Genomic DNA, 27,154 nt, shown 5'->3' on the forward strand with positions numbered 1-27,154 from the left:
TTTAGATTGGATATTAGGAAAAAGTTCCTTACTGTGAAGGTGATGAGGCACTGGAACAGGTTGCTTTGAGCAGCTGTGGATGCCCCAACCCTGGAAGTGTTCAAGATCAGGTTGGATGAGGCTCTGAGAAATCTGGTCTAGTGAAAGGTGTCTCTGTGTGTGGCATGTGAGCTGGAACTGGCTGATCTTCAAGGTCCCTTCCAACCTAAACAGTGCTGTAATCTATGATAATTGACCCATGGCAAGTCAGCAAGCAACTATGTTGCATAATATACTTGGACACAATGGATTAAGACATGACACCTGTGAAATAATGAAAATTATGAGAATTCATAGCTTTTTGATATTGGTATAGTTGCTCCTGGCATTTTGTAGATTGTTTAATGTCACGGAGTGGGATCCATTTATCTGAAGATTTGAGCAATTGTTATAAATTTTATAATGTCATCAACCAATTTTTTCTTATTTGAGGAATGGCAGTGATAGTGACCACTTCATAACAGAAACATAGATTTAAAAAAATAATATTTCTTAGAAAAAGGCAAACACAGAGTAAGTAATCAAAAGTTGGGTATTTAATTTTTTTTATTCTTTTTGATGTTATCTTCAATTAGTTGTTTTTTTTTTTCACTGTGCCTGCCAGGAAAATATATGCATGCACAGCTAGATATCTCTGACTTTTAAAGTCATGGCACTTGGCAAAATGCTTTTAAAGAGAGAAACACAAAAGCCAACATTATCCATGAAAACTACGTAAATATTTATAAGCAGTATATGTTTGATTTCTGTTCTTTTAAAAAATTATTTATTTATTTTTAAAATCCATCTGCTGCTACCAGATGATAAATATTTAAATCAAATTTGTGCCTGGGATACAAGGACACTATTTCTTTCAGAAGGGACATTATGAATTTGATACTGTAGACCCAGCCTCAGTTCCCCAGCTCAAACAGCATAGCAGGCACTTTGTTGGGGTACATTTATAGACTTGTATGAAAAAGCTTCCTGTCTGGTAGACTGTAAACAAGTGATCAGTTTGCCTAATCTCTTTCAGGAGATTTCCTGGAGGTTGGACTGGAATATGTCTCTTGGGAAAATACCTCATTTTGCCTGAAAGACTCCAAGCAATGATGACTTACCACCTCCTCAGGTAAGTTGTTCCAATCTCTAGTTACTCCCACTGCTAAGAAGTTACGTAATTTCCATCCTGAATTTGTCTGATTCCAGTTTCCATTCATTATATCTTTTTATGTTTCTGTCTGCAAGACTGAAAAGCTCACCCTGCAATCAGGTACCTTTTCCATGTGTGTATATCTGGGTGCAGTGATCCAGTCACCACTCTTCTCTGACAGATTTAATAAACGTCTTAAGCCTTATACCTTAGTTGTTATTTTTCAACCTCTGGATCATTTTTTCTGCCCCTGATTTTTTTTTCTAGTGCTTATATATCCTTCTTGAATCATGGGCACTGCTTTTTCTGATGCTACGTGTAGAGCAAGGTCACATCCTAATAGTTACTCCCTTTTTTCATACAGAGGAAAATCAGTTATTATGTATTACAGCTGACATTTGCTAATACATTGCATGTGTCAATAGATTGGTAGATAAGGTGCCTGGAGCTGTGGAGGTCTGACACTTGCATTCTCCACGTGCGTTTTCACTACCTAATGCATGCTCTAGATTAAAGGAGCAATGTGTGTCAGACCTTCTGCATACAACATTCCTTTTCTATACTTAGATGAGCTATAAATCCATCTAATACGTAGAAATTGTAATTCCCCTTTGCTAAATAAAGAGGGAAAGGCTACATTGTGAAGAGTTCATTTTGTTCTTCCTGTAGGAGAGGTTCTACATTAGGAAGAGAACTATTCTGTTGCTGTGCACAGAGTAGAAGATATAAAAGAGGAATAAGGGTGAAGAAGCACTGAGAGAATATAGTGGTAGACTTCTGTGAAAGCTCTGAGTGACTATTTTTCTGGGCAGCAGGGGAGTGGAAATAGCACCCAGTTAGGAGTTTTACCCAAGAAAAGCTGAAATTTAATAGAGCTGGCTGGCTTTTGTCTGGACGCATACAAAGCTGGTAAGAAAAACATTGTCATTAATAGCTTGTGGAAGTTTAAAATGCACTTATTTATCTCATTTGGCACATGTACAAAAACTGCTCTGAGTACAGGTGTATGACTTTAATTCCTATGGTAGAGAATTATAAAATCATGGAAATATTTGGGCAGGATATGTGCAAATCATCTAGTCCAGCTCTGTGCTTGATGCACACTGTTGCCAACATTCACTTGGGAATGGACCTCCTTGGAAAATCTGAAATTTTTTTCTACAGCTCCTCCAGTTCCTTATCTACCACATCTTTTTTCTTATTGCACTATCAGACAGGCAAATCTTTTTCAGCTCTAATATGAGCTCAATCAGTGAACACTGCCATCAGGAAGGAGAAACCTTTTACTTCTCCAGTTTTTTTGGGTTTAATTAGACATTGATCCTGTCTAACGTAGGCTATATGACTGTGGATGCTGGCACACAAATGGTAAAAGAGCAGATAAGAGCATTCAAGGGGAACTGCTTATGCAGCACAGCTTTCTAATGTAATCACAATGCTTGTAGTTTGCCAGTACAAAAAGAGTGAGATCATTCCCCTCCTCCTTGGCCATGCATTTCCATTTTTCTTGTGGCCATGGCAAGCTGAACTAGAAGAAAACAAACCTCACCATAAAAAGTAATTACTGAACAGTTTATTGAATAGCAGTGCCAGTTGAGACAGACTTGTATGGAGTTGCTCTTTTCAGTGACAGCTAACCGTTTAGTTGACTTTGCTGCAATGAGAAAGTTCATCTTGAAGTACTGTTCCATAGCAGTTTATCCTTATCTAAGTCAGAGCTATCATGGTCAAATATCTGGTATTTTTGCAGCTGAGCAGGAGGCTGGCCCAGGGAGTTTGGCAGCCCAGAACTAAGCTTGAACTAAACCCCAAAAAATCCTGCTTGTTCTCCACTGATTTCAGGGAGATGATGTGTCTGATAATGAATCACTCTTTTATACAGTGTGTTTTAAACTTGTGACGTGGCCTGATGCTAGTGTGCTGGTACATGTGGTGAGAAGGGGAAGGGAGAAAGGCTGGATTGGGAATCTGTGTCCTCAGACATGGACAATGTCCATGATTTCATTTGTTCGTTTCCTGAAGCATATTATTGATGTGATTTTTTGTGTTCACAGTAGGTCTTAAGATTATTGTAAAATGATGAAAGAGACCTGTCTTGTATGTAAACATGCAGGGTCAATATTCTGTGGATCATTCTGGACTCAGTGATTATTGAATAACAGCTTGTGTTTGCAGGGACTGACTCAGTGACTGAGGTCTCTTCCAGTCTTAAATTTTTAGCTGCACCTTTGCTAAGAGTACCCTAGTGTTAAAACTGTTAAGAACTCATTTTTCTTAATTTGACATTAGTTAGCCACTTTCTAATTTGTTACATTTGGTACTATTCCATGCTTTACTGTTGTATTAGTTTAACAGCAGAGTGAGAGTTAATGAAAAAGAGCATTTTTTCTCTTAGTTGTGCTAAAGATTTTCCCCAAATGCAGCCATTAGAGACCAGCTGCAGACAAAACAGCACAGGCAGTTGATTTTTCAACAATGTTAGATTTTGAGCTCCTGTCTACAGTAATTAATTAGCTCCATTGCTGAGCCAGCTCCCTGCGGGACTGCACGATCATTAGTGCCAAAGCCAGGAAGGGAGCATGAACTCCCAAACCCCTGAGAAACTACTGCAGCAACTCTTGTCATCTACAGAACATTTCAAGAACATTTCAAGTGACACTGGTAGGAAAGATTCACTTTCTCATCTGTATGAAGGCCTTGCTTAGATTCAGTTAGACTTCTGGCTGGGACCAGGCAAATCTACTTCCTGGGCAAGATTTTGTCATAGGCTATCTGAAACCCAAAGGGTTGCTCTTAGCTAATTCATCTTAATTTTGCTGATATGTAGAGAGAATTATAGAAGACTTGGGAGATGTCAGGGTACAAATCATTGGTGATGTACAGTACTAGGGCTGCTATGCCAAAAGCTAGCCCAGAACCAAGTATCTGTCAGCTAAAAGTCAAACTTGGATACGGCAGAAACACAAATTAATCCAAACATGCCAAGATGAAAGTGCTGGCATGAAATTACACAACTTCCTTCAGGTGCAGAAAAGCCGCAGACACAGATTATTTACAAATCACTTTTATGAACTCCTTTTTGTAGGCTTGGGATGCAGTGTAATATAGTTTAATCTCTTCTCTCATTCCCCATGCTTGTTTCAGAAGAGAACAAGAAATTTAATCCAAACAAAGGATTAAGAAATTTCAGTAACTGGACTACTGCCATTATTGAAACAATGGGCCAGCTCTTTAAATGCTTGTTCTTGATTGAATTGAAGTCAATGACTACATCAGAGGGAGCAGAACTGGAATGCAGAAAAGAGGAAATGAAAAGTCTAGAAGTGATACACAATTATTTTACCTATTACGCACTTCTAGCAATGCATTGCATAAACAAAGCAGCTCTGAGAAAGCATCTCTCCTCACTGGAGTATAAAGTTAGGGAAAACTTTTGAGAGATGGACAGAGGAAAGATAAATGAGATTTAATATAGATAAATGTAAGGTAATACACCTGGGAAGAAATAATAATCATCCTATATACAAAATCAGGAGCTGCTCTTTAGAAAACAGAAATAGAGAGGAAGGCCTGGGAGCAATGGTTTGTAATTAATTACCGAAGACAGAACTCAAAACCTAACACTGGGGCAAAACCCAAACACATTCTTATTCTGGGCCAGCACCAGAGGTTTGTTTCTACAGTAAGTGCACAGAGATCAGGGAGCTGGCAACAACACAAGCACAATATTAAATTTATGGCTATGATGTTATTAATTCCATTTATAAGCTACAGACTTGACTGCTGATACCCCAGTTTGTGGTTTTCTATTTGCTGAATACAGTAAAACAATAAAACATGTCTAAGATAAAAACTCCTGATGAATCTGTATGTGTACCTTTTTTTTTTCTCTTGTCCTCATACTTAAATGCAGAACTGTGGCTTAAAAATTATGAGAATTAACCTAAACAAGATGGTGGAAGCAAAGCCCCCTTTCCTAAGGAAAAAAAAATTACATTTGAAAACAGTGTAGAGAGAATTAAAACAATGTGACAATACCATAACTCAGTGAATGGGAATCTTTTGGCAAGAAGCAAGACCAAATATAGGGCTATGCTATTATTTAGAGAAAAGTTTGTCAGTAAATGCATTTAGCAGGTAGAAAACAAAGATATTACAAGTAACTGTGTTCCACCAAAACCAGATGAACATTACTATGCTGAGAAGACAGTGTTGTGTGAAAGCCTGCCAGACAACCCAGACGGAGTGCCATGAAGAGCTGTCTAATTGCAAGACCTGCTGGCTGTGTATTTAGAAGTTCACTACTTGAGGATCAGAGGGAAACACAAATTGATACCAGTCCTAGAAAAGGAAAGGAGGAAAACCCTAACAAGGTATAGTATGTACAATATTAAAGATTTACAGGACTATTTCATCTTACTAGTGCTGTTAGCTAGTATCACAGGGTAATCCTGTCTTTGATTCCTTACAGGCCATGCTAGAAAGATGGCACTTCTCCCCACTATAAGGCAACCTGGAGTGGTATTATTTCTTCCCAGGCTGAATGCAGCTTGGGCTCACACCATCAGGCTATTTGCAAGCACTTAATTATCCCACAGGCAACTTTTCCTCCTCCTGGGAAAATAATCATGGATCATTTCGTAGAGCCCTATATGTTAAAAAGCTTTTTTTTTAAATAAGTGCAAAACCAAGTAACTATTTTTTTTAAATATGAAAAAGGAAAAAAAACCCCAAAATATAAAAGCTCTCAAAACTGACATTTCATCTTCTATCTGAGAAGGCAGATAAAGCTACATAATTAGTCAGGGAAGGATCACTCCCTTTCTCCCCACAGCCTCCAGAGGCTAAACTCCAGATAAACCTTTTGGAGACTGCAGAGCTCCAACTGCAGAGGGTTTTAGTATGTGAAAGATGTTTGGAGCACACAATAATTAGCAGCTCACAGCTGAATTTTGCTAGCTGTCGTAGTATTTGTTGCTATCACTGCATGAAAGTACTCCTGTAAGTCTCCTGAGTCTTCATAAATGTGTGCTGTAGACTGATATGTCCACATGGAACTTTGTAATAGAAAAATTTGGTCAGTGTACAACACTTAAAGGCTTACAGCAAATCCCTTTTCCATGGCAGAACACCACCTGGACAGAATGAGAAAATAAAAGTTATTTTTTTGGACAAAGCAGGAATTCCTTTACTCTTTATATTATATCTGGGTCCTTACAATCCAGGGGGATTCAGTATGCTGGGAGAATCAATGGGTAGCCTGCTAATCCAAATCCACATCTTCTTTGTATCCCAAATCAGCGCTCAAGAGTTCTGGCAGAAGACAAGCCTTTTCTTAAGACTTGCCCTTCATCTCTGCTTGCTCACAGTTTTTAAGTCCCAGTGGGAAACTGTAGAGACACTGGGAGAAAGACAGAAAATATATTGTAATTCCTTTGAACTCAATTGAGATTCACCTCTGTTTTAAGAAAGCAAACACCAAGAATGTCTGGGTTACCTTGAATTCAGTTGTGCTTAAGTGTGTCAGGACTGGTACTGTTTTTGAGATAGTCTTCATTACTGCTGCTTTCTAGACTGCAGACTCAGATTTGTATAGATTTCTTACAAGTATTTCTGACATTTAATTACAGTCCACTTAATGCTAGATGCACTTGTGCTGTCTCTTTTCTCATCCAAAACAGTTCAAGTTGTTAATCTGTGGGCTGTGCTTTGTTTTCAACAGTTGATGTCTGTCTTGTTAATGCTTTTTAACTTTTTCAGGTATGCTTGGCTTATCTTCTCTTCTTAGCTCCCATGGTCTCTCTACCCCCACAAGAAAAGCAGCTGCCAGAAGATATATGCATAACATATATGCACTTAAAAACACTTTCATTGTCTTTCTATTCAATTGCAAAAGTCATTTTCTTAGCTCATTGTTCCAGTCCTGTCACTCTTTTTTTGCACAATGCCATTGGCTCCATTTCTTCACTGCATGAAATATATACGATACAGCTGACTTCTCTTTCCTTTTCAAGCCATGTCTAATCTACATCACCAAGAAGTTTCCCTCATTGCCATTATACAAAAGATACTAGTATTTTAAGGCAGTATTGTACATTCACTTTCATGCTTTCACCCATGCTGCTGATTATGCATAGCACAAAATCTGTGTAATACCCCTAAACCTTTCTTTCTCTGCTTTTTCAACCATCAAGTCTCTGCCTCGAGCTTCGTCAGAGTCCGAGTATAGCTACATAACTCTTTTGCTGGAGATGCTTTTTCATATGAAACAGTTATAACCTCTACCTGCTCACCTTCTCTCTATAAGGCACTTCAAAGGCAAAATAGTTTGTTGGTTTTATGTCTGTAGTGCAAGCTACAGTGAGGATGGGTTTAGGTGTAATTTTAGCATTAACAACAAAAATACAGTAAACCAAATTATTTGTCTTGTTTCTAAGTCTGTAAGGTACTTCCAGGGAGTAGTTTCGGCATAGGCTGTTTAATTTGCCATACCAAAGTTGCTTAAGTCTGTGGATTCCAGGCGTAAATTTGCCGCAGGGACTAAGAGACAAAGAGGGGGACTGGAACAGTGCCTTTTCTGACAGATGACTGTTACTGGCTTAGTAGAATTACCAGAATGCACCCTGAGGGGCTGTAGTCATTCTGTTTGATTCACTCAGTGAGAACCATGCTCAGCATGGAGCCATGGGGGCATGGTGATGTGATTTACAGGTCCCTTACCAGGATCATAGTCAAAGTCACCTACAGTGCTGCCTGGACAAACATCTGGCCACATTTCTTTTAGCATGGAGCTGTGAGTGGTTCTTCAAAATTCTGTTTTATGGAGAGGTAATATAAAATGGCATTTGCCCCTGTTTCTGTTTCTTTTGGAAATCATGTTATTTTGTCATCTCATGTGTAGGTAATGTAAATAATATAGAGTAAAGGATATTCTATTATAAATTATACTTTTCAAAAACCAATTTATAGGGTTAAGACTGGAGCAGAAATTAGAATAATAGTCAGGGTATGCAATTTAAGATTTTTAGAGACTTAAGATATCATTGAGCTAGAGAAATGAGATCTACATGCTTTCGATATTTAGCAGCTAGAAGATCACATTTTCATTCATGACCACAAAGTCTGTGTTTTATTGAGGAAAAATGAGTCTTGTCAAATAGCTTTCATATTGTTTTTTTGGCAAGATTACAAGTACATTTGATAGACATTACTCTATTGACATAATACACTAGTTTATGTAGGACATTTGTTTTATTCTGTGTGGCAGTGTGCATTAAAGAGATGTATGGGAAGCAAAAAAATTTAAAAAGTATTTTCTATATGGTTGTTTGCCATGTCACAGCTCCCTGCAACATGCCTGCCTCCTTTCTGTGTTTTTACTTTATTGCCTTATAATACCTGTAGTTTAAAAATGCCCTGTCTTTGCATAATGTCTAACATCTTGAAGTATTCAGAATACCAAACAATGGGCACTGGAATCAAACCAGTTTGTCAAGGATCTGCCCTTTTCTAGTTACACCTCAAAACTCTAAGGTAGTCACATTTTCTGTATTTTATAAAATAAGTATTATCAGGTTTCTAATTGAATGAATCAGTGATGCAACCATGCAATAAAGCTCACGGACTGCTGAGCCCAGTGCAGGGCATTACTCCATCCAGTGCACAGTGGATAAATATACCTTTAAAAATATCCAGCTATCATTTTCATGCTGTTGGACTAATCACAAGAGAATCTGTGGACTGAATAGTGAAAGGGTGAAAACTACTTTTAAAGCCCGCAATAAGGGTGAGCCCTCAGTAGTGCGAACACATATGCCAGATGAGAAGAGAGCTTCAGTTCCTCTGTGATGAGTCCCTGATGCCATTCACTGATGCTAAGTTATACAAAGTTTAATCTCTGATGTCAGTACAATTCTCAGCAGATGTCTTAGTAATTTCTCCATGCAGTCAGTGAAAGGCAAAACTATTTTTTTTCTAGCATTCGGGAACAAATAGCACTGATAATAAAATGTCTCTTTACTTGTCTACTAGTCTGTCTAATGAAGATGATGGGCCATGAAGTTTCAGAGTATTTATGATTTTAAAAGGTGGAATATACACCCAGTAATCACTTATAGATAGGTGACTCTAGTATTCAGGAAGAGTTGATTCCCAAGCTGCAAACCCTGTTATTCATCTGGGTATTAAGTGTTGATTCTACCAGGTACATGGTGAAAAGGTCTTTGACTTAAGTCATTCAAATGACATAGACATTCTATGAGCAAATCACACAGACAAAATCTCTGACTACAAGTGAGGAAGACTCTCTCCTTCTTTACCGGAAAAAGTTTCAAAGGCTACACATTATTGTCTTTTTAGTCATGAATGTGTAGAGAGCTGGGGCCCTGAATATTTGGTTGGTGAGTGTAGGAAACAAATCAATACAGAATTACTTTTTGTAAGATCTGTTCATTTGTCAGCGGTCAAAACATTTCATTTTCTTCAAAAGTATATTTTGATTGAGACAATACTATAATAATACAGGCATTGTGTATTTAATTTTATTAAACTAAAAATTGTGCTATTTGCTATGAGAAAGACAAAATTAAAACACTTTTTAGTGGCTTGTAATAATCTGATATCTCCTAAAGTAACGAAGTGCAACCTGAATTGTGTTAAAGGAAGTTTCTTTGGATTGTGACTATGTCTGTAACAAGTGACTAGTGTTATCAACAGAGCTTTTAAGTGAAGGCTTTACTGTTATAGGCTTGTCCGACTTGGATAACAAACTCTTTTAGTATTTCAGCCCATAAATCCTGAACAGAAAGATACTATTCTCTTGTGTCTCTGACAAACTAAAAGAGAATCTTTGTTTGCAGAGCTCCCCAGAGTTAATACAGTACTAGTTAATGATTTCACCATGGTAATTACTTTCTAGGGTCTGTCTGTCAGGCAGAATGGGCTGCATCAATTTTGTGCAACATTACTGTTTTACCTGGTTTCATGCTACTTGTCTATCAACCTGTCAATAACAAATTCTGAATATATGGACCAATTTATCATAGAATCATAGAATGGTTTGGTTTGCAAGGGACCTTAATTATTTATATCATTTAGTTCCAACCCCCCCTGTTATGGGCAGTGACACCTTCCACTAGACCAGGTTGCTCCGAACCTCATCCAACTTAACCTTGAGCAATTCCAGGAATGGGGCATCTGCAATTGCTCAGGGCAACCTGTTCCAGGGTCTTTCTACCCTCACTGTAAAGATTTTTTTCCTAATATCTAGTCTAAACCTACTCTTAGTTTAAAGCCATTCCCCCTTGTCCTATCATTACATGTCCATATAAAAGGTCTCTGGCTTTCCTGTAGGCCCCCTTCAGGTATTGGAAGGCTGCAAGAAGGTGTCCACAGAGTCTTTTTTTCTCTAAGATGAACAATCTCAATTCTCTCAGCCTTCCTTATAGGATATGTGCTCCATTCCTCCGATCATCTTGGCATCTGTCTTCAGGACTCACTCCCGGGAGGTTTATGTCCTTCCTATGCTGGGGACACCAGAGCTGGATGCAGCATTCCAGGTGGAGTTTTGGCATCTCACCAGAGTAGAGGAGAGGGTCAGAATCACCTCCCATGCTCTGCTGCTTTTGATGCAGCCCAGGACATGTTTGGCTTTCTGGATTATGATTGAACATTGCCAGCTCATATCTAGCTTCTTATCTACCAACGTCCCCAGGCCCTTCTTGGCAGGGCTGCTCTTGATCCCTTTGTCCCCCAGCCTGTTTTGATATCAGGGATTGTCCCAACCCACGTGCAGCACCTTGCACTTGGTCTTGTAAACCTTATGAGATTTCCATGGCCGAGCTTCTGGAGCTTGTCCGGGTCCCTCTGAATGACATCCCATCTTTCAGGTATGTCAACAGCACCACTCAGCTTGGGGTCATCTGCAAATTTGCTGAGGGTACACTTGATCCCTTCATTTATGTAATTAATGAAGATATTAAATAGCTTTGGTCCTAGTATGGACTCCTGAGGGACTCCTGCAGCCATCCAGCTAATTCCTAATCCACCCATCAAATCCCTCTCTCTCCAATTTAAAGGGAACACTGTTGTGGGAGAGACTGTAAAAGGCTTTACAAAACTCGAGATAAATGACATTTGTAGAGCTTCCCTTGTCCACTGATGTAGTCACCCTATCAGAGAAAGCCATTAGGCTGGTCAGGCAAGACTTGCCTTTTGGTCAGGCCATGCTAGGTGTCTCAAATCACCTTCCTGTCTTCCATGTGCTTTTAGCACAGCTTCTATGACAATTTCTTCCATGACCTTCCCAGACACAGAGATGGGCATTCCCACGGTCCTTCTTTTTACCCTTTCTAAAGATGGGCAGTATTGTTTCCCTTTTTCTAGTCACCCGGGACCTCACCTGACTGCCATGACTTTTTAAATGTCATGGAGAATCAGCCAATTCCCTCAGGACTCTGGGTTGTACCTCATTGGGTCCCACATGCTTATGTACATTCAGGCTCCTCAGAAGGAACTTGATCTTTACAATCAGAGGGACTTTGCTTCCCCACTGTCCACCCACTTCACGGGTGTAGGAAAAGATGTTGCCATTGAAGACTGAGGCACAAAAAAGTTGTTGAGTGACAGTCTTTTTCTCATCCATTGTTACCAGTTTTATATGTCTAGTTTGAGAAGAAAATTGTTTTTAAATATCAAAACCAGTTGGAATCCTGCGAGTTTTGTGAATATGGAGAGGTGGGTAGAGAAAAGTTCACATGAGGGTTCCCATGGTGCAAAGGTTTTGGAAGGGGATCAGGTATTGCCATTTTCCTTAGATACACTAGGTCACCAGTTGGTATAGGTCTAACTCAGAAATTACACATCGTGTTATGTCTTGTCATGCTCAAAGGTAGGGGACATGGTGGACTAAAATGTACATGAAATGATAGCTGTGTATTTTTAAAAGTGCTTTTATCCACTGAGAACTTGATTTAGTCAAGTTCTAAATTAGCAGTTAATGAGATTTATACCATGATTGCATCACTGGTTCATATGTGCTTTATTAAAACAATGTAATCTAATAATACCTTTTATAAAATAAGGAGAAGGCAGGTCTAATCTTGTAGTTTTGAGGTATAATTAGAAAGGGACAGATCCTTGATTAAATTCTGTAGTTCCTATACCTGTTTTTTGGTATTCTCAGTACCACAGGACATTAGAATTTATGCAAATATTGTACTTCTTTAAAACATAAGTTCATTGAGTATGCTTGGCAGTGTTTGTAAAGGACTCTGGCACTCAGTTGGAGTGCTGACATTAATTTCAATTAGTGTGTGATGAGTCCCTTTGTCGTTGAAATCATCATGTTTAAAGGTATAAATAGGCAAAGCAACTGGCTAATAAAATTTAAAGTGAAAAAAATCAGTTTTAATATGTTTGTAGGAGCTAGGTCATGACTTTTTTCAGCACAACAGTTGGAATCACAGCTTGGAGAAACTTGAGAACATCTGTTATTTCTGTTGAAAAATGCAAGTACATTGAGTAACTCACACCTTTGAAATTCCTTTGTGGGGGTGGAAAACAACTCCTCCCCAACACAAAGCTGATTTACTCAGGATTTGGAAGACATTTGACTTGTTCATCCTTTAGGTCTCTCATAATTCAGACACAAATGTTCCTTGGAGGGAAGCTTTGAAAAGGTTTTTCCTGTGAGGTTTGTTGATTCCAGAAGGAAGGGCTAAAATGACTTATACATTTGCAATACATAAAAGTTAATTTTACATGTAGGCTTCTTTAGTTTGTAAAATACATGAAGTTGCTTAAAGAAAAGAAAACAAAACAGAAGAAATCTAGTTACGATTGGTCTATGATCCAACACTTAATTTCTTTTGTACATGCTATATATTTTATAATAGATTTTTGGAAATCTGTTTACATCTGTAGCAAGTCCTAGGGACAAGGGAAAAATCAGTGGAAGCTGAAAGCATTTCTTGTCATCAACAGGTATACATCAGGTATACATACATATTACATTCCTGGGCATATACATCATGACACATAATTGAAAAATGTTATTTCTTTATTTTTTAAACCCTATGAAGATGTGTGCTCTGTGCCAGCATACACCAAGGACTTAACGTTTTATGACATATTCTATTGACCCTTTAATTAGCATCAGCCAGGAGGCCTGTTTTGTGGGCTCATGAAAAGGCTCTGAGTGACAGCCATCTGAGAATGAAGATTCCTGGACAGGCTGATGTGCCCAAAATTCCAAGGAGAGCATATTACTTTTCATTGGAGACATATTAGGCTGTCTAGCAGCCAGTGTCTAATAAATAAAGGAGGAAACAGAAAGAAGGTGGCAGAAATTTGGAAAGAGGTGTAGAGCATGGAGCCTAGAAAAATATCTTTGGGTGTGAAAGGACGTGAGAGTAGGAAATAGAAAACCATGGTCTGATAGCAAAACTGTGGACTGGTAGCAAATAATGACTACAAGTGGAAATGGGGAATCTATGAAAGAAACTGTTCTGTGGCCTATACCCATTTTCATCTATAGACTGGGTGTCTGTTTAGGTGATATGTCCCACGACATATGGATTTTCCTGCAAGTACTGTATAATGTAACAGTTTTGGCAGATGGAAAGCTGCAATTCTCCTTGGGAAAACTAATCCGTTGAATAGAATGCGGTAGTTGAACAATAACTCCCTAGAAACTCTGCAACAATTCACCCAGGAGAAGTTCAGTTATAGATTAACCCCAGATAAGGGGATTGATTGGTTAGGCAAACTAAACATCAAATCAGTTTAACTGGGCATAATAGATTTTGTTCTACTTTTCTTAACAGAATAGAAATAGTTCAGGAAAATTGTGATTTGGACACTTTGTTTTCCTGGGAAATACAAAGCAAAACATTTTGTAGAACCTTCCCAACTTCCTCTAAATCAAACAATATCCTGTGAAATTTATATTAGGTTTAGTACAGATAACTTAGTATTTTCTATATTTTTCATGTTGTTTTTTTCCTTTTCTAGCTTGTTTCTTTAGTATAGCTTAATAAATTTTCCTGGTGATTCTATTTTCTTCTGCATATGCAGCAACTGGTTATCTGTCTTATGCAACAATCCATGTTTCTCTCTATATCCTCTCATTACTATCTTCCTATACCTCCATGTGATGCCTTGTTAGTTTCCCTCATTTCTCTATTTTTTTCTCTTAATTTCTCTGCATTTCTCATTCCTCTTCATCAAATCTACCAAAATCACTCTCTCATGTGTTTTTCTAATGTTATTTAAAACTGCAATTCCAGCCTGATGTTAACTTCTAATTTTCATCTCAGAATCACATACTGAATCTTCTCTCACATTATTAGAAAGTAGGTCCTTCAGTTTCCTTCCCTCTTCACTCAGCATAGCCATTTTCTAGATCAAGATTTCTGTGGGTTTTTTTTCCTCAATTAGTTTTCTTCAGCTTTGCCCCTAGGAGGAAGAACAAGATAGTAGTTTTGCCTCTTGGATGGCATTCCTCTCTATATGAGTAAGGTTATTTCTGTTCTTGATGGTGTTTAGTCATTAACAGGCAGTTTGCCCTGCAAATATTTGTCAATAATTTGGTTAAATAGTAACAAAAAGTAAACTGCATGATTGCAAATCGAAAATTCCTTCTCCTGCAGTGGTTCAATTGGTTTAGGCCATACATAAAAGGGAATTTCAGGTTACAGAGTAAAATATTTATGAAAGGACTTTTTCGCATGAACATGTGTATATGCTGCAAGAAAAATCACAAAAATTATTCATATTAGAAAGTAAAAACTAGAAGATAAAAGTTACAAGTTACCTTATTAATAGTTTAAAATATATTAAAATAAACTGAAAGAATACACACATTAAACTTTAGAGAGTACAAAGCTTATTTTTCCCCAGAGAAAGAGAAATCATGGCCAGAGTACAAGAGCAGAGATAATTAGAGATTTGTTTCTTTTCTACCTCCCAAGGTAAAGCTTAATCCCACAGTAATCTCTTTATTGAGAGCCAAGTGTTAGTCAAGGAACCTGCTGCACAGATTTGAAACTAGCATTTAGATGTTTTCAGTATCTGGGAAGCAGCTATCCTATGAATTTATAGTCTGCATTGTTTTTTATTTTGTCCTGCACTGTAATGCACTGGCATGGATTCATTACAGATTTGCTGGCTTATATCTTGATATAGAGTGAGACTTCCAGTCACGAGCAGTAAGCGTCCAGAGCCCTGCTGTCCTTTAGCACGGGAAGGGAGTCTGTGCTGGGCACACAATGACTGGAACACTCTGGGAATGAGCATAAACCGATTATCTCAGAACAATTTTGCCTTTGAGCATTTCAGCCTTGTGTTGCCCCATTGTCAAGCTTGCTTTAAGGATAAATGCCAGAGAAATTTGGGGTTCATTCCAGTGGGGTAGATATTAAGCAAATTGTCTTTTTAATTTCCAAACTTTGGTTTGCAGCCCTGTTGTAAATTTGTTGGCTCTTTTAATTCCCAGGTGAGATGGGAAAACAAAACAGCAAAAAGAGAAATACACATGCTGAGGTTAAGTGTTGAGGTTTTTGTTAAAGGCCCAAAGTTAGATCTACCAATGGATTTAAGTGGTATTTATGTATGTGATGTTAAAATTTGCACTCAGCTGAAATTTTGCACTGAAGGGCCAGTAACCCACTGGTGCTGCTTCTCTGATAATAAAGTTTCCATGGACCATGTGCTATGCCCAAGGGTGTCTCAGACTTGGTGGTGCTGGAGAGCTCTCTCATCTATATAGGTCCCAATGATGTTCAACAATGAGATAAGTCCTTCATAACTGGAAATGAATCCTGTCACCATTCTGGACATAACGAGCTCAGGGTCCATGTAAAACACAGTAGCTCAGGGACAGTGTTACTTTTTTAGGAGAGGAAATATGGAGTAAGGCGTATTCTACAGGGCAGGGAGAACAGCCACAATACTTAATAAACCAATCTGTGGGTGTCTGACTCATACTTAACTGTGTAATTTTGATACCAGTCTGGAAAGAGAAGTGAGTGTCTCTGGAAGGGATGGATGTTCAGAGGGTGTGGGTACCCAGGTGACCTATGTGACACAGGCACATTCCTACACAGTGGTCTGAAGGGTCAGGTAGAGAAGGGGTAGAAAAAAATATTTTGCTGCTTGCTGGGTTGACTTGCTTTGCGTATTTTTTGTTTGTGTTTAAAATGAAGTTGACATAGAAAATTTTATTTCTTAGGGTAGGAAAAATGGAAGAGTGGCCTGTACTGTCTCCTTGTTTATCCAACAGCTTAATGATTGGAGCATTAATGCAGGCAGTAGGAGCACAAAGTCCATTTAATTTACTGCTTGCAGGAATTCCAAATGCAATGCCTTAATTGAGAGGCTATAAAATGTTCAAATATTCTGCTTACTGAATTCCCTTTACTGAAGTTTTGCATGAAATGATTAAATATGGTTTGGATCAGGAAGAGTGAGTGTGTTACTTGATGGTGAGAGGACTCCCAAAGAAAAGGGAAGGTGAGGGAGCTTGGTTCTTCCAAGTAGTTGACATACGATAGTTGCCAAAAGAAGGACTGAAATCCATGTGCCCCCTCCTCGAGCAGATCTAACCACCAGGCTGTAGAGGTTACTTCCTTTACATGCAAAAATTAAGAACTGGGCCATTCAATGGTGTATTTTCATACTGGGTTGAGGAGCAGCTCCTCACTGCTGTTCCTGAACTTAGTGATATGTGGTGGCATGAGTACTTTGTGTTCAGTTTTGCAGCATTTAAGACAAAAATCTTATGTTTTGTTGGAGAGGGAAGTGGTTTTCTTTGCTGTTGGGAGGGCTAGTATGGTAACTCAGCAGTTTCCACAAGAACATAGCTGTTCACTGGAAACTTCTCCAGTGTAAATGGCATTCCTAGTCAAAAGCGAGTCCATGTCATATGTAAGCATATACAAACAACTGGGACACTCATTTGAAATCTAAGGGACAGAGGTCAAAATCAGTTTGAATAGTGTCTCTTTGATCTCAGCTGAACAACCAAAACTATTTATTCTTCTGGACTGAACAGGTCTATCTGATTCTATTCCTGTAGGTTTTTAAAGCATAAGAGTCCATCTCAAAGCAAAAAACCTTGTTTTTCTGAAACCACTACAAATCTTTGTGATGGCAGAAGACAGTCTGTTTCCTATCTTCTTCCACATAAAATGCAACCTAAGAATTCCTTAATGTCTTCTGTACACATTAGGGGTTGAAGTCTGCCCTCTTTTCACAACAGGGAAGGGAAGTTATTGTGGCATTGGCTCTGCAGAGGTATAACCATTAATTAGCAGGAAGGGAGATTAATGGAGCCTAGTTAGCCTCATTAGTGCTAAGCTGTGCCTGGGGGTTTGAGGAACCTGTGGAGGCAGCTGAGGAGGTGGGTGGGAAAGACCTATGACAGAAGAAAACTCATGTAGTAGTTTGTGATAGTGCTTGGCTGCAAGAAAATCACAATCCACGTGAACTGAGAGGAAGCAGGGAGCTGGAGGAACCAAACTGAGAGCTGAAATTTTGCGGTTTGTGCTTTGAGTAAGGAAAGGCTGGGCTCAAGTGGGAGGTCTGCAGAGAACTGTGCCATGAGAGGAGCAGACCTACTTGATCTGCAGTGGTGTTTGCTAAGGGGTGTGAGAGTTGAGAAGTTTGTGCTTTCCTGTGAGAAGTGTTGCAGCAAGGCCTTAGTGGGCACCCAGAAGGAGGCTCACTTTTTTTTTTGTGATGCTTGCACTTAAAACCTGACTGAGGCTCCAGTTTGCACAGTCCAGCAGGATTTTTATGGCAGCACTGGTGTGGAAAGTTGTTGTTTGCACATAGAGATTAGATTGAACAAAGGGAAAAGTGGTTTCTTGGAAAGATATTGATACCTTTGTTCACTTGCCCCACAAATAGCATTAAACTTTTTTCCTTCCTGAAAAAAAAAAGAGGTAGCAAGGTACATGCATGCCTATGGCAGGGCAGTAGATGCTACATAGTTTTGGTATTCATGTTTCTGAGACTGTTCTTTTTTGTTTTTTTCTTGGCATTCATAAACAGTATCCTCTCTGTCTCCACCGAGGTATGTGGAATGAGTGCTTATGGATTTCTTTCTAATGCCTGAGATGGAGGCTTTTGAAACTCTGCTTTCCAGAAGAGATACATGAAACATAGCTGACAGACTGGGAACTTAGCTGACATTACCACTGTCTTGTTTGCTTCATAGGCCTACTGGAACCTGGAGTTTGTGACTTAAAAGGTCTATTGGTATATTCCTCATGTACCTCACCAGTCAGTGCAAGTAAGAGAGCTGGGGTTTTTCTGTCCGCATACTTCTAACAATCTTCAACTCTCTAAAAGAGACAAAAATTATGTACGTTTTTCTCTTCTAAGCTAATGAGTTGTTTCTATAATGGCATTGTGAGGAAGTCTGTTGGTTACCTGGGGCCTTTTTGTAGCTGTAGAGTTTATTACCCATGGCACAGAGCATATCTTTCATCATACTTTTGTGGTGTAAGGGCAGAACCTTGTCACAAAACTCTTGCACTGGACAGGTCTAAATTTAGGCAACATAAGTAATCTCAGCAGCTACTGTTTTGAACTTGCATGTTAGCAGGTGGAACTTTGCCAGGTTCTGGTTCAATTTAGATGTAATTTTAAAGGAAGCATTTAATTTACTTAGGGAAGATCTATCCCACTCTTGTCTAGAACAATTATCTCTTCTGCAAAAACAAAATGGTCTCCCTTATAGCTAGAACAAATATTTTGTCTTACCTTATAAAGTTACTAAGCTGCTTTTTCCCTACTAATTTATAAATGGAAATTTTCTTCTTTCTTCACTCTTAATGCTTCTAAGTGGCATATATTAGAAAAGGTACTTGGTTCCTCTCACAGAACATAGCTGAACAAAGAATCATTGCTGTTTGTCTTCTAACCATTTATCTTCTACCATGGCAGATACTGAAATATTAGCTTCTACTAATTTGAAGAACTGACATATTCTAATAAGAAATCCTAATAAAACCGGTTCATTACTTCTATTCTTTTTAAAGATTAGATTTAAATTACATGCTGGAAACAATTGTATTAGAAACACTTTTATAATTAAGAAGTTATTAAGAATTACTAAAATCCTCCTTATGCATACTTATGGCATCTTATACTTTTATCTGTGTGTCTAAAGGCTCTAATGGCACTAGAAATATCTCACAATGCATCTCTCCATAATTCCCACTGGTATGCTGAAAGATAGTATTAAGAAGATCATTAAGAGCATAGTCTCTTTATGTTCCCATAAGCTTTCCATTAATTTGCATTTAGCTGTCTAAACTACAGCAAAGTTAATATTTACAGCAAGTTAATACCTTGCTAATAGAAATGTGAATCACACTTATTCCTCCTGGTTGTTAATACTCCTGTCTGGGCACAGATGTGTTTTCATAGGATGAGTCTGGTTGCTAGATACGTGCTGATGACAAGTGCACCCAGAATCTTCCTGGGCACCCTCAATTCATAAGAGCATTCTGTCCTAAAAACTTAATTGTGCATCAAACTGTGAAGCCCTTCTATGTTTGGAAATGCCCTTGTAGAGCGGTGTTGGAAGCAATAGCAAGCAGGCTTTACTGTAGATAAACATAGTGCATGTATTGAAGAGCAACAGTGTTGGTTGAGCCCATGGAATGTATAGAGCTCATTTTTGGAAGGCATGCATATCCTGTGGGTCTAGCAGTGGGCTTGAGGTTACAACCGAGGCACAGAGAAGAAGAGGTATGTGTTTGTTAAAGCAATTAAATGAGGCTTTCTGTGCATTTGGGCATGCATTGCTGTGTTTGATCAAAAACTGGAAGCACAGATTTGGATGAAATTGCAGGATTCTATAAGCTGGTACTCCAGGCATGAATCTTCTGTGCCTGTACTACCAGGCTGCTGCTTTTATTTGCTGGTAAGGAAAGGAACAATGCTATAATCTTTCCAGATGTGATGAAACAAATATTTTGCTAGAATAAAACATATTTGCATCTATTTGCTACAGTCTGAAGAAATGTGTTTTCTTCCATCAGATGGCGAGGCAGTAAATTTCATTGATTCAACTTGTTACTCACTGCCAGCAGCCTTCTGTGCCTTACAGATCTGTTTTTGCTGAGACCATTTCTAATGTTCAAAAGTTGGAAGCAGTTTTAATCTGCTTGTTTAAAAGCTGTCAGAAAGCTGACGAGAATGAATGTTTTCTTTAAGTAGCCTCAGGCTTTCCATCTGATCATGGGCTGTGCTCCTGGTAGGAATGGGGACCCAACTAAAGACCAGAGAAAGCTGAGGCAAGTGTTGTTACTTAGCACAGCATCCAGTTTTATTGTGCACTGGTTGGAGCCCCAGTGAGCTTTGGTGATAATATTAAGTGTGGCTTTTTCATCAGGTCCTCGGGGAAACTGTTACAGAAGATTTTAATCCTTTCTTTTTGAAAGTCCTGAGGATCAGGCACTAACACTTTGTATGTTGTCATAGCATGTCTCAAAGCACTGCTGCATTTGTGTGAAGGATCACTGAGCAGTCGTATCATGAAAGGGAAAACAAACTCAGTTGCTTTTGGTTGTGCCAACTGCACTAAGGTATTTGTTTAAATGAAAGCTTTTAGCATAAATAGCTATGCATCCAGAAACCAATTCAAGTTTTGAGAGTTCTACCTAAAATTTCTATTTGCTTCCATAACAGCTGTAAGGATGAAATAAACTGAATAGTCTGACAGGAGCCCATATGCCCCTTCTCATGTTAGAGCTATAACCATCAGCTCATGGCACACTATTGCACTAGCAATAAAATGTTTGTAAGCTACGTAATAAAGGTGTTCAGATGTTGGTCTCTCAGATGCTGAAGAAGTCAAGCTACATTTAATTGAAAATCTTTGAAAACACTCATCTCAGGTCATGACATAAGAGAAACTGTAATGTAGGAGAGGTAAGTATAGTGTTAATATCAGTTGTAACTTTCTCTGAGATATGTAACAATTTGGTTTTGTTTATGAATACACATAATCTGTAGCTGGAAATAACCTCCTAACTGTCTCTTATTTAAGTAGAGAGGGAACTTATTTGTGGGCAAACTGTCTGGAATGGTTGCTCATCACTTTACTACTGATTGATCATGGTTATGCAGAAATATGCCTTTATGCTTTGCTTGCTCAAATATGTAGGAACAGAGGACATTGTGTATATGAATGATGTTTTTATGTGATTTGTTTAAAAGAACAAGGTCTGCTTGAGAAGAAGTAAATCTGGCAAGTCAGAGCTAGTTCATGGTACAGTAAATTATTCTAGCCTTCCTGAAAATGAGTATCTGGATACAATAACAACATTAGCATAAAACCCCAACACTAGAGTTGTAATAAGCTCAAAGATGTTACCACAACCCTTTACAACACAGATTTTTTTATTTTTGAACTTCTAACACAATTTAGATGACTGTCAGATCTGACTTTTAGGAATTTAGATAATGGCAAGTATAACAAATGCTAACTTCCATTGCCATATATGTAAGCAGAACTATACTATAACTTTACAGAAGTAAGAAGAAACAGAGATTTAACAAGAGGTGGTTTAATTTTGCTTCACTTGCATTTAGTTCTTTAGGCTTATGTTTCTCATTTTAGCTGGCTTCTGAGTTATGCCTGACATTGTAGCATAAGGAAGGTTTATACAATTCTGAGAGCTTGTTCCTAAGTAATCTTTTAGAGACATAGATTTTCTTAATTGATTTTTTTTTTCACAATCCTGTTAGGATAATAAAATGAAAGCAGCTATTCTTTACCTGAAGACATATCAACCTAGTGGCATTTGTCTTCAGATTAGGAATATAAAGTAGTAGGAGATTGATTAAAACAAAATCTTGTATCCTTGCAAATGTTACCACTGTCATATCCTTCTAAGTTCTGGTTTGTGTTGATATTGACCTTGGGTGCTTCAGTGGTACCAGAGTCAGAAAGAAAGATTTCTATTATTACTATTAATCAATACCTACAGAGGAGCGTCTGGGACCAATTATGATGTATTCTAAAGAGACAATCAGGACTATCTGGAATAAAAGAAACATTGTCAATATTACTTTGTGGGAAGGAAGCACAGAGTGCTTAGCCCTCTATATCTAGTTGAGCTGTTGCTGCTGTAATAGGAGATCCTAAAGTTGTTATTTTTTTTTCTTTATTTTCCTTTTTTTCCCTCTACCTGGAGGTCTTGTTTACAGAGAGTGATGTTTGATAACAGGGTTACAGCTGAAGTTGACACCAAAAGGTGTAATTTCATTCAGAATTGCTTATTTTGGCACAAGAATAAAAACAGCTAATGCAATTTTAAAAAATCTTTAAGATTCAAAGATAGGGGATAGGTAACAATGACTGTGATTATGGGGCTTGAGATTCATAGCTCACTTGTTATTTACTCTCTAGGATTCTAGTGGTATCCCAGAGCTATGTATTATTGGAATTTATGGACAAATGGCAATGTAGCAACATGCTGAGTTGTTGGAAATGTCCATATTTACAGTGTTTTGATGGAAGACTCTGTGGAAATTAATTACCTAATTTGGTTTGGTTTCTATGATGCTCGCAGATTCCTCATGAGCTTGTGCAGAATAATTTTGTAGTTCCTTCTAAGAAGTACAGAATGACTAGGTATATTGGAATGTAAGAATTTAGTGTTTTTAATCTTCTGTATGTGAGACTAAACACAGGCAGCATAAGGGGAAAATGAGTTGTCCTTGAAGGTCCACCAGACATTCTAGAAATCTAATCCTATTACGCAGCATGTTCTTTTTGAAACTTAGGAGCAATAAAGCAACATATTTTTCTACAAAGTAAAGGTATATCCCCTTTTTGGGATGAATCATGTTCTTGAAATTTGTGCAAAACATAGTTTTAATTTATTAATAGGCATTGGATACCTATCTGAGCTGCCAGTACTTGGTCAGAGATGAGTGAAAAAGATATAAAAACCAAAACACATACCTCTTGTTTTTCCTTTTTACCTTTGCCTCACCTGGCATCCTGAAAAAAGATCTGGCATCAGTAGGTGATCAAAAAAACTAGACCACTGTATGTCTGTTAAGGAAAATATTGGAGCTGCTGTGTACATTTCATCTATTCACTCTTGCAGTTACAGCAGGGTCACTGTTTAGATCCATCTTGGTTTATACCCCAGATAACTTAATTTGGTAGAGTTAAGTAGTGAATTATGTGCTGCCTAAATTACTGATACTTGCTATCCTTGTGTAGGTTTGATTTTTATTCATTACTGGATTGTACTTTTGGCATGTTCTTACTCTTTCCTGATTTATAATGGATCTCTTTATTGAATTATTGAGCAAAACTTTTAAATAAAACATCAAAGAATTCTCTTCTACTATCAGTTCTCCTAGTCATTAGATGTATCTACCCTTAGGACCACTTTCCTCATCAGAATACTGACAGTGCCAGACTTATTGCTAAAAGTACTGTGCACTAAAATGTTCATTCAATATAGCCTTTTTTCTTTCGAACGTGAAATTATTTGCCTTATAAATATGCATTTATAGTTTTCTTCTTGTACAAGTATTTTTCACAGTAATTGTTTTGTTCTTTCTGCTCACCTTTTTATAGGTGAACGAAAATAAAGTACTGGCAGAAAATGTAGTTAAATTGCTTCTTAAAAGTATGTCCATTATCAGAGTTAAGAAGTCTGGAGTTTGTCTTCCAGCCATTGGTCATCTTCCATGTTCTGGGTATTACATACTGCTTTCCCTGGTCTATAGACCCACTGAATACAGACTGTAAACTGTGATGATTTCTCAGCAGTCCAGTTTGTGTGGAGGTCCAAGCTTAAGCTCAGGTCTTCTCATTGCCAGCTGTGTAAACTGTACTTGTTCATGCTTTTATTTATGTATTTCTTTATTTACCTATATATATTTTTTATTTTTCTCATGGATTAAGACTGACTTGACTTTATGGTTTTGATTTCTATTATATAATAACTTTATGCTACCTTTGAGTTTCTTGTCACTTTGATAGAAGCAATAAGTCTGTCTCGAGGGATATTAGTGTTTACTTTGCACATTACAAAACAAAGAGAAGGCACAAAGCACTGTTCAGAACACCAAGAAAGAGTTTGTAAGTTATATGCTTCAAGGATAGATGAGGCTAATGGAAACAGCATTCAGTTTCTGAAAGTAAAGCAGATGCATAGATTCACAAAAAAAAAAAAAAAGGAAATTGGAACAGCTTTGCAACTTTTTCTTTTTAATAAATGAAATACCAGAAGGAATATGCATGTTTATATTTAAATGTTTAATTTCTATGGGCATTATTTAAATATATATTTCTGGCTATTTTTGTGAAAGCTTGAATAGTCTTGCTAGGATATCTGAACTAGAAAGTCCTCCTATTATGTCTTGCTGTCTAATACATTTTAGTCTCTCAAAGGGAAATGAGCACAAAAACTTATTTAGGTGCTGATTTTAAAAGAGCGGGAAGAGACCATCTTTCACTAAGACTTTTACAGGCAAGAGTTTTTTGTAGTGTTGGCCTGAGATAATTTTTTTTTTTTTTTTTTTTTTTTTTTTTTTTTGTAGTTAAACATAATTTCAATAAGTGCTTGGACAATTGATGAGCAAGCCATTAAATGCAAAGACACAGCCTTTAGACTTAGGAAGCCCCTGACCTGCATTTATGTGAAAGCTGGAAAAGCTATTGAGGGTATGATATAGCATGATCTCCTTACCTTGTTGTTCTGCCAGTCCATGACAGAAATAGGACAATGGATAAGCAGTACTTTGGTGTATGGCTGTAATACATGCTCTTAATGCTTCTTCTTGGATTTGGCCCTGTGTGTGTGTCTGGGTAACAGACGACTTTTCTTAATGCTTGGGGCTGTCAATATGTTTTCAGTTGAAACTCTTTGAGCTCGTGATTCTCCAACCCACACCCTTGGCCTCCATTTAAAATCAAAGTAAAGCAAGGTAGTCAAAGGCAGTTCAAGATGTATGTAGATACAAACCGCATTATGAATCCTGTGACAACCCCTTCCCTTAACTACTTCTCATACCAAATTCTAACACCAGTGTTTCTTTGCTTTGTGATCTAAATTATTTTAATTTTTGCCTCCAGGGCCCTAGATATGTCTCTATAAATTAGGTTTTAATCTGGTTCAGATGCACTGGCATTGCAGAGTCTGAAGTTTTCTATATTAATGTCTAATGCTTTATATACATAGCATTTCAAAGATGTTTTTATGCTTTAGCTTGCAGCATTTCTGTGAGGCATATTCCCATAGACAGTTTCTTGTCCCAGTTTGCCCAGCTGACTGTAAATCTTCCTTTACTGATTAAATGCTAGGCTGCTCTCAGCAGCCCTTAGCTTTCTATCAGTCATTGCTTCTTCCCTGAGCTGTTGGGAACTCCCAAATTATGCATTTGTCGCTTCTGTTTCATTTGCAAGAGTCATTAATTTCTGCCTTTAATTCCTGTTCCAACTGGCAGTGGGGATTGTGGCAGTCCCAGGCTGTGCTGCAGTACCTGACACTGTAGATCCATCTACTGAAACTTGAGTATCTTCAATCACACTCAAAGATCTTTTTCTGTTACTGGTTGTTTAGGTCACTTAGCAGGCTATATCAGTGTATTTTCAGTCCTGCTGTTCTCTGATAGAAAGCTAAATCATACAAAAGACAAAAGAGACAGGGTTTTTGTTATCTTTTTGCATGGGAACATGAAAACTTTTCTATGGCCCACTTCTGGTCTTGCACAAAAAATGTAGCTTTGTAGTCAGCAGTGTGTCAAAAGATGCTGTTGCATTTGGAGTTCAGGGCTGTGGTGCAGCACGATTGCTGTACTCTGATAAAAACTGTTCCCTCCTCTGACTAGTTTCATTGCAGCTGCTCTCCTCAGCCCCATGAAGATTCCTGGCTTTGCAGCTTGGGCTACCCCAGATTGGCTGGAGGCAAAACCTCCTGTACAAGCCTGAGGAGTTTATTTGCTGTATTTTGTGGAACATGATGTGGCCACATTATGGTTTTCTGAGCTCTAGAAAATAATCAAAGAGATGTAACTACTCTTTTATTAAGTGGGGAAAAGTGCCACAGCTACATACTGACACATCTTTTCTTCTCATATGCACTATGCCTCACAGTATTTAGGAACTCAGCTGCATATCTTTAATCGGATGTTCCCAGGCTATATCTTTTTCTGGTCCTTTTCTCAACCCACCTCATTTCCAGCTTTTCACAATTTGGACATAGTTTAACTCTGATTCAGAAATGTCAAAAAGGCTGGCATTTGTGGAGATGAAGTAAGAGTTCCATAAGGAGTTCAGCGAACATTTCTAAAAGTGTGGCTGCTTGCAGAGGTGAGAGACAAAGTTTTTTCTGTCATGGTACATGGAGGGATTCTAGCAGGGAGTAGAGGAAGGGTAATGATCCCCATCTTCCATACATCTGCTAGGAGCTGGGAAAGGGCTTTGTCTTACCGACATCATCAGAGGGTGCATGTGTGCTGCAAGAAATGTGAATATTAGACCAGAATTAAAAATTACAGCAAATCATAAACTGAATATGATTTAATGATGACAACAAACAAAAAAATGCTAGTTCCTTTAAGGGATTGCAGCAAGAGGAAAGTTGTATGTTAGAGAGCAGACAGTGCCCATCCTTCTGACAGTGCACATCCCTCTGATTCTCAGTGTTGCTTACAAAAGGAGGATCAAATGTGAGAACACATACATGGCCTTAGGAAATACAATCCATAAGCCAGTGCTTCATTACAACAGGTTTATTAGAAAGGCTGCATTTATTCTTTCAGCAGAGATTTTTTTTAAAGGAAAGCTAAGTAACTGTCTATTAGTTGTCATTCACTTCATTTAGTCTTGTAAGACAGAGATGGACAAAAGTGACTTTTACTGATTCTTTGAATTTGTATGGAAGCTTTCTCCAAATTACCTTTTAACCAGGGGAGTTTCTCCAAAAATTTACTTTTTGG

The 27,154-nt window shown here is 38.1% G+C and overlaps 1 long non-coding RNA gene across 1 annotated transcript in view; it reads left to right on the forward strand.

Annotated features, from left to right (window-relative positions):
- The window catches only part of LOC116183618 (uncharacterized), a 39,258-nt gene extending 12,111 nt beyond the window's left edge, over positions 1-27,147 (forward strand). The window contains exons 3-5 of the long non-coding RNA XR_014955120.1: positions 1,055-1,150; positions 5,355-5,544; positions 5,643-27,147. This is a non-coding gene — a long non-coding RNA (uncharacterized LOC116183618). The remainder of the gene's footprint in view (positions 1-1,054; positions 1,151-5,354; positions 5,545-5,642) is intronic.
- The last annotated feature ends 7 nt before the right edge of the window (positions 27,148-27,154 follow it).

The sequence above is a fragment of the Lonchura striata genome, chromosome 4 (genome assembly GCF_050655825.1).
Source record: "Lonchura striata isolate lonStrDom1 chromosome 4, ASM5065582v1, whole genome shotgun sequence".
NCBI classification, from domain to species: Eukaryota; Metazoa; Chordata; class Aves; order Passeriformes; family Estrildidae; genus Lonchura; species Lonchura striata.